This window comes from Cynocephalus volans, chromosome 9, assembly GCF_027409185.1.
Source record: "Cynocephalus volans isolate mCynVol1 chromosome 9, mCynVol1.pri, whole genome shotgun sequence".
Lineage (NCBI taxonomy): Eukaryota > Metazoa > Chordata > Mammalia > Dermoptera > Cynocephalidae > Cynocephalus > Cynocephalus volans.
In genome coordinates, this window is record NC_084468.1 from 113837560 (window position 1) to 113844850 (window position 7291).

At 35.7% G+C, this 7291-nt stretch overlaps 1 pseudogene; it reads left to right on the forward strand.

The window, feature by feature from the left end:
• Positions 1 to 2074: 2074 nt before the first annotated feature.
• On the forward strand, positions 2075 to 2918 carry LOC134386598 (large ribosomal subunit protein eL6-like; annotated as a pseudogene).
• Positions 2919 to 7291: the final 4373 nt, after the last annotated feature.

Genomic DNA, 7291 nt, shown 5'->3' on the forward strand with positions numbered 1-7291 from the left:
GCGATGACAGACAGCAGATGGATTTATCTTTTTACTTAGCTGCAAAACTACAAATCAGTTTTGTATAAACAGATCTCTCAGCCAAATATAGCTTGACAGTAATTCTATAAGATTCATCAAGTCAAGGAAAGTGATTATGTCTGATGACACGAAATAATGTAAAAGCAGGATACATCACATGATTTCAATATATTAAGCTAGATAATCCATTAAATGTAACCTTTTTAAAATAAAAATACTTTTGCTATTACCAGTGATTTTAATATTAATTTACTTTTTAGAATGATAAATACTTCTTACACCTTTCACATTTTTACCCAGAATAATCTGAGAGAATTACTGAAACAATTTTCAGGTTGCAAATGAAAATGCATGTTTTAAAATTTTTAGAAACATCAGAGGTCAGGGTAAGACTTTAAAAATATTTTTATTTCACTTATTAGACTAACATGCATACATTGAAACTGCATACAGGATTTAAGTAATTACATTTTTCATAAGATAAACAAGATGTGATGTGCATAAAACACTCAGTCAATTATAGTTTAAACCTTCTTTTATTTCTCTGCAATATTTGGAGGCAGACTCAAACCAACTCCAGAACAGTGATGGAAGAGATTCTGTACATTAAGGAAAGGCTCTCAGGCTGCACTTAATTCTAATATAATAACATCTGGCCAACTTTCTAAGATGAAATTTTCAATAAATACTGGCAACTAACACAATTCATTCTAGTTTCTCCTGATAAAGAATGTGGGCAAAAATGTCTCTGGCTCTAAAAAAGCTTTCACTTCATTATGAGACTGGATCAATCACCATCAGCAGAAGATACTCGTTGGGCTACTTCTTTTGCAGCCTTTAAGCACTTTGTTATCAGGGCCTGTTGAGACACTAAAAAATTGTTTTTATTAGGCAGGCATTATTGCTAGACTCCTCTAAGCCAAATGCATTTTTAAGTGTACTTCTTTAGTAAAGGGATGGAACAATCAGTCTGAACTGAGACTGGTGTGAGATCATCTGCTTATCCCTGTAAAAGCAATGCCATTTAGATGGCATTTTATTTGTACTTCTGCACAAAAAGAAATGATAACATATATTTTTCCAAAGCGGAAAAAGGGAAGTCAAGTTACTGAATGATCAGTATACATTTGAGACAAGTAGGGAAGTTAACTCTCATGTCCAGAGCCTCTCTCCTTAACCTCCTTTCTTGCAAGGAAAATTTAAATGCTGCTATAAGCTGAGGTTGTAGTATAAAGCTAAAATTCAAAGTTGTATTTACCTGCTTCATTGCTTCATGTGTCTTCATTGATTTTGTGCCTGCATTTTTGAGACAAGAACATAATTTGATAAAATGAAAACCTTCCTGAAGTAAAGCTTTTGTGATATTGAAATGAGTTTTAATAACTATCTCACCAAAGACAATCTGATGCATAAGCATTATTTTGCATTTTACACTTGTGGTTTCTGAATATTCTACAATATATTGTAGCAGATTCTTCTGGACAAGCTGTGTTAAAATTTTTACGGCTTTCCTCTCTTCTGAGTCTTCTAAAAAAAAAAAAATGCAGAATCTCATGTTACCCAAAGTGTTAACTAATCCTTCAGTCAGATTCCCTTTATTTTCAAAGAAAAATTCAAAAGATTGCTTTCCATTTCATAGGTAGTTTATCTGAATATGCCTAAAGAAAGCATATAAATTAGGATATATGAGTGTGTACAAGGGTTCTCCTATGTTAAAGAAGTGTGAATTATTACAAATGAAAGGTTATTTGAGAACAAATAAGCATGTTGCAGTGATTGAGAATGACAATTAAGGAATTCCAAAGTAGAACTTGTGAACCACTCCAAATATCCAAGGTGGAATTTTGTTCTACCACATCTCTGCCAGCAAAATAAGAGAGGCGATTTATCATTAATTGTCAAGTTACTTAGTATTTCACATCTGCTAAGGCATAAAAGCATTATTGGATAGGCTTATCATTTTAAACCTTCTTTAAACTGCTTGGCTAGAAAATAAGGTTGGAAAACTTCTTGAAAATAGACAATTCTTGAGTTATTTTTCCCATCCTGCAACATGGCAGGTAAAAAAGCTGAGAAGCCAGATACTAAGTAGAAAAATTCTGAAACTCAGGGGGCTAATGCTGTGGCAAGGTTAAAAAGGCTGACCTCAAGGCTAAAGAGCCCAAGAAGCCGAAGCCCTTCTGCAGCTGAAACCCTGTCCTTGTCAGAGGAATTGGCAGATATTCTCCATATGCTAAGTATTCCAGAAAAACGAAAAACAAGAGGAAATAGTGACTAAATCCAAGATGGAAAAGAAAAAGGAGAGGTTCTTGCTACTGTCACAAAACCAGTTGGTGGTGACAAGAATGGTGGTTCTGGGTGGTTAAAATTTGCAAAATGCCTGGATATTATCCCAATAAAGATGGTCTTGAAAGCTGTTGAGCCATGGTGAAAAATCCTTCTTGTGAGAAGACTGCAAGCTAGCAGTGCTCCCAGACCATTTTGATCCTCCCCACTGGGTGCTACAGAAGCAAGAGGGTGGTTTTCTTGAAGCAGCTGAGCAGTGGCTTGCTACTTGTAACTGACCACTGGTCCTAAATTGATTCCTTTGCACAGAACACACCAGAAATTTGTCACTGCCACTTCCACCAAAATTAACAGCAGCAATACAAAAATCCCAAAATATCTGACTTATGCTGACTGTAAGAAGCAGCAGCTGTGGGAGTCCAGACACCAGAAACGTGAGATCTTAGCCATAGAGAGAGAGAAATATGAGATTACAGAGAAGTGAAAACGTTGATCAGAAAGCTGTGGACTCACAAATTTTACCCAAAATCAAAGCTATTCCTCAGCTCTAGGTCTACCTGAGAATGTTTGCTCTGATGAATGGAATTTATCCTCACAAATTGGTGTTCTAAATTTCTTACTAAGAAATAACTGATATATATATAAAGTAATCCTTAACTCTCCCAATCTACTATATTAATGTTGTATAGGAATTCTATCAGAAAATACATTTTGATGAATTTATGAGCTTTTCCTAAAAGGAAAAGAATTTTGTTTCCATGTTTGATATGAATAAATACCAATTTTGTTGTCATCTCTATCAGTTCCTGTGCAAAATTAATTGACATAACTAATGAAACACTTCTGAAGTTTTGTTAAATGGCTAAAGAGGAGAAAAATGTAGGTCAGGGAACTTACATATGAGGATACTTCAAAAGTTCATGGAAAAGTGGAATTAAAAGATAAAACAAAATTTCCCATGAACTTTTTAAAGACCCCTTGTATTTGTATTAGTTAAGGTAATATCAGTTGCTATAAAGTGTGAACACTAAAGTGTCTTAATGGCTCGAAAATTTAGGAGTAGTTCCAGGTTGAAGTGCTTTGCTCCCCACAGCCATTCACTAATCCAGCTGACAGGCTCTGCCATCTTCAGCTTGGAGATTTGAAGGTTGCCCTGGGTATTAACACCCAGCACACAGAAGGGAAAAGACCGTGGATGGTGTTAATGGTCCAGGCCCAGAAGTGGTGCATTTTACTTCCACTCATATTTTGTTGACTAGAACATAGTCACATGGCCACAGCCAGTTGTAAGTGAGGAAATGTAGTCTAGATGTGTATCCAGAAAGAAGAGGTGAACAGCCATCTAGTCTCAGCAACAGTACTGCACAGTATTCATAAGAAAGTGGGAAAACAAAATAAAACTTTATTCATTTGCATGTTACAGAAATTGTCACAAAACTAGGTCATGAGATGGAATTATCTCAGGATAAAATTTCTGGAATTGAGATAAGAAGGCGAAATTTGGTGTCAATTAAAATTTGATTAAGCAAATCTGAATTTAGTGATTGGCCACAAGCTCTCTTCGCCTCTTTCTCCTGTCTTTTTATTTCTCCATTCTGCATCTCTGGAAAATTGTAAATTATATCACAAGCGATAAACACTTTCTACTGTGATTCAGCCAGTATTTAGGTATCTTCAGCAATGGTATTAAAACATTTATTTATACTTACATATTAATATAAAGAGCCTTATTGAAATTGAAATATTATGCAGAATCTTAGTTTGTAAGGCATGTGAAATTGGGCCTGTTTTGGTTGAAGTTGTCATAGGGACCCAGGGTCTCATCCATTCAGCCTGCTCTAATCCCATCTTCCACCCCATGTCAGACATTAGAACTTCTCTAAGAGACTGAGTGAGAATGGCTCTTTTATTTTAATATCACTAAGGGTCATATGTTAACAGCCAGTTTTTGTGTGCTTTCTTCAGATTTTAGCTGTGTCTCAAAGTTCTCCAGCCTATTTGGGTCATTCTTTTGCGTAATGTTTAAATAAATATGATTCAATCCTTTATCCACCTCAACTTCATCTATGATTTCTTAGTTAATATTTCTAAAGAATCTCAGACAGAATCCATTTCTTACAATCATCTCTTATTCCGATTTGTTCAATCTGATAATTTCTCCACTGATTTTTTTCATTTATAGTCTTTTCCATTTCTCTCTCTCTGTTTTCAGTTGATGCAAAGGAGCAATATAGCTCCTATGCCATAATTTTCATCTGGAAATTCACAAAAGACAATTGTGTGACTAGGCTGTCACTGAAGGTGAGGGTTCATTCTGGAAGGGGGTTGCATATTTCATCAGAGCACAACAGAGAGACAGTTTATTCTGAACATTAGCTCTCCCTATCCTTAAATCCTTAAATGTGGCCAAACCACCTCCAGGAACTTGTGACTGCTGGTTTTGTCCTCACATCACAGCCTCCTGCCACTTTGCTGGGCCTTCTCCCATACTCCACGTATCCCCTCTGCTTTTCCAAGTTCCAAGGACAGATATCAACCTCTCATGATAGAGCACTTGTAGAAACTCAAGTGTTTTCTTTATTTTACAGTTTTCTTTGTCACAGTCTGTTCTGGTCATGCCAAAGAAACTAACTGTACATGTATAAAATAGCCTATCAAGGCTATCATTCATTAAAGAACACATTTCCTTACTTAAAGGATTTTTCCACCTGCTTTTAACGTAACACTCTTCTCCCCTCTCTCTCACCTCCCTCCTCCCAACCTGAGGCTTGCACAAAAACAAGCTTATAGATGTGGGTTCTTCCATTTTAGGACTCATGATTAAAGAAAGATACCTTGGAGTGAACACACAGTGGGAACTGTATACAGAGACAAAGAAATTATACAGAGAAATTAAGACGATAATGTCCATATCTGGATCTCAATAGAGACAATAATTATGTATGGGTATTATCCTCTACACCATGATACCTCCTGTCTCTACTTTCTATTCTGTATATTATCTCTTAGGTTCCTCACTTTTTTTGCATTATTGTGCTGTTTGAATAAATAGTGCGTTGTGGTAAACAGAAGGGTGGCAGCTCCTCAAATATGTTAAGAAGGAAACTTGACCAGACTGTTTTTTTAAAAAAAATACTTCCTGATATATAACACTTAGGATTTTTATGATCTCACCACATTCACATTTCTTACTCTGTTATCACTCTCTGGGCTCTCCATCTGATTTCCATAATGTATGTTCGTATTTCACATGTTTGTTACAACAGATTGCTAAGTTAACTTATCATGACTTTTCTGCATTTATATTTTCTCTCTACTTAAAATTTTAAGAGACGCCAAGGCAAATTTGACAGTTACCTAATAAAGCTGAAATTCTGTCTACAATTGAAGTACCCTGGGACCCTGATTGCCTTTGGCTTTATGAATGCACACTGTATGCTGGTGTTGCATTGATCAGAATGAGTCTGCCTGCAGTGAGCCCTGGACATGCTCTGGGCCATGAAACTTAAGGGGAGAGAGGGATGGTGTAATCATTGTGAGAGCAGCTTAGATACTATCGATCGATGCTTATGACACCAACAATGAACCTCTCTCTAGAGGGACATACTGCACTTGTGAAGTCAAGCAAGTATAAGTGTGATGGGGTGGAACTTCAATTTTTCTCCAAGTAAAGAAACTAGTCCAGAGGTCACAGCTGAAGAATGATGAACTGCTCCATTCTGTGGAGTGTCTGTAAAGACAGACTAATATTTGTAAAACCTACTGATAATTTCAATCCCCTTTCATTCTAAATATACACCTTTTCTTTGGGCTATTAGTAAAAGGAAACTAATTAAAAAGAAATCTGCTTGCTACAATCATATATTGGGAACAATTGCACTCAAAAATCCTTCTTAAAAGTGGAATACTGATGGCTGATGGATTTGGGGTAGAAGGAACCTTTAGAGGTTACCGGTGCAGGCTTGCCCATAGTGTTTGAATGAGTGCTAGTGGTCATTTCAATCCATGCATGGGACAACTCAGTGAGGAGGAACTTACCTTCTTGTAGGACAGCTACATTTTCATTTACTTGGAAATTGTGCTGGACTGAAATTTGTCTTCCTATTACTTTTAGTTTTAGTCTTAGTGGTGACATTGGGAGCTACCCTGCAGTACATTCTAATCTTTCTTCTGAAGTCTTTCAAATATTTGAACACAGCTTTTATGTTCCTCTTATGCCTTCACTTTTCCAGTCCTTGTTAATTCTAATATTTCTCAAATTATATAATTTGTAGACCCTTTGTTATTTTTCTTGATATCCTCTGGACAACTCCAGCATGTCAATATTTTTTTAAAAATGTGGAGCCCAGGACAACAAAATGCAGTGTTCCGGGCTTGGAGGTAAAAACTTACAATACAGTAGGAGTATTACTTATCCTTTTATTGATATTGGTATTTATCTACAACCCAAGGTAATATGAGCTATTTTAGAAGCTACATTTCATTGTTATCTTATTATGGACATTTTTTTTTAAAAGGCCACTTTTATGTTAGGTCTCTCCCACTCTGAAATCATACAGCTGATTTTTAACCATTATTCAGTTTTATATTTATCCCCATTAAGTTACACATTATTAGCTAAAATCCACTCTTCTAACCTAACAAGAGTTTTTTTTCAACTATTGTCAATAAATGGATCTATATTTTAAATTAGAGTCACTTATACATTTACTAAAAATGTCTATCCATTTAGTAAAAATGCCTTATGAGACAATTAGATCACTGATAAAAATTAGAACAGGGGAGGGTGGAAATCTCAACTAGCCTTCTACCATGAGGCTGGTATCAATATATTAATTTACTACTTAGCTATAGTTCAAACAGCTATGAATCCTCTGAATTCTGCTATCTTTCAGCCTCTAAATCTCCTAAGGAATCATGAGAAAATGGACCATATTTCTTTCTGAAATTCATATTTATTCTGTTTAGGTTATTCTTCTTCATT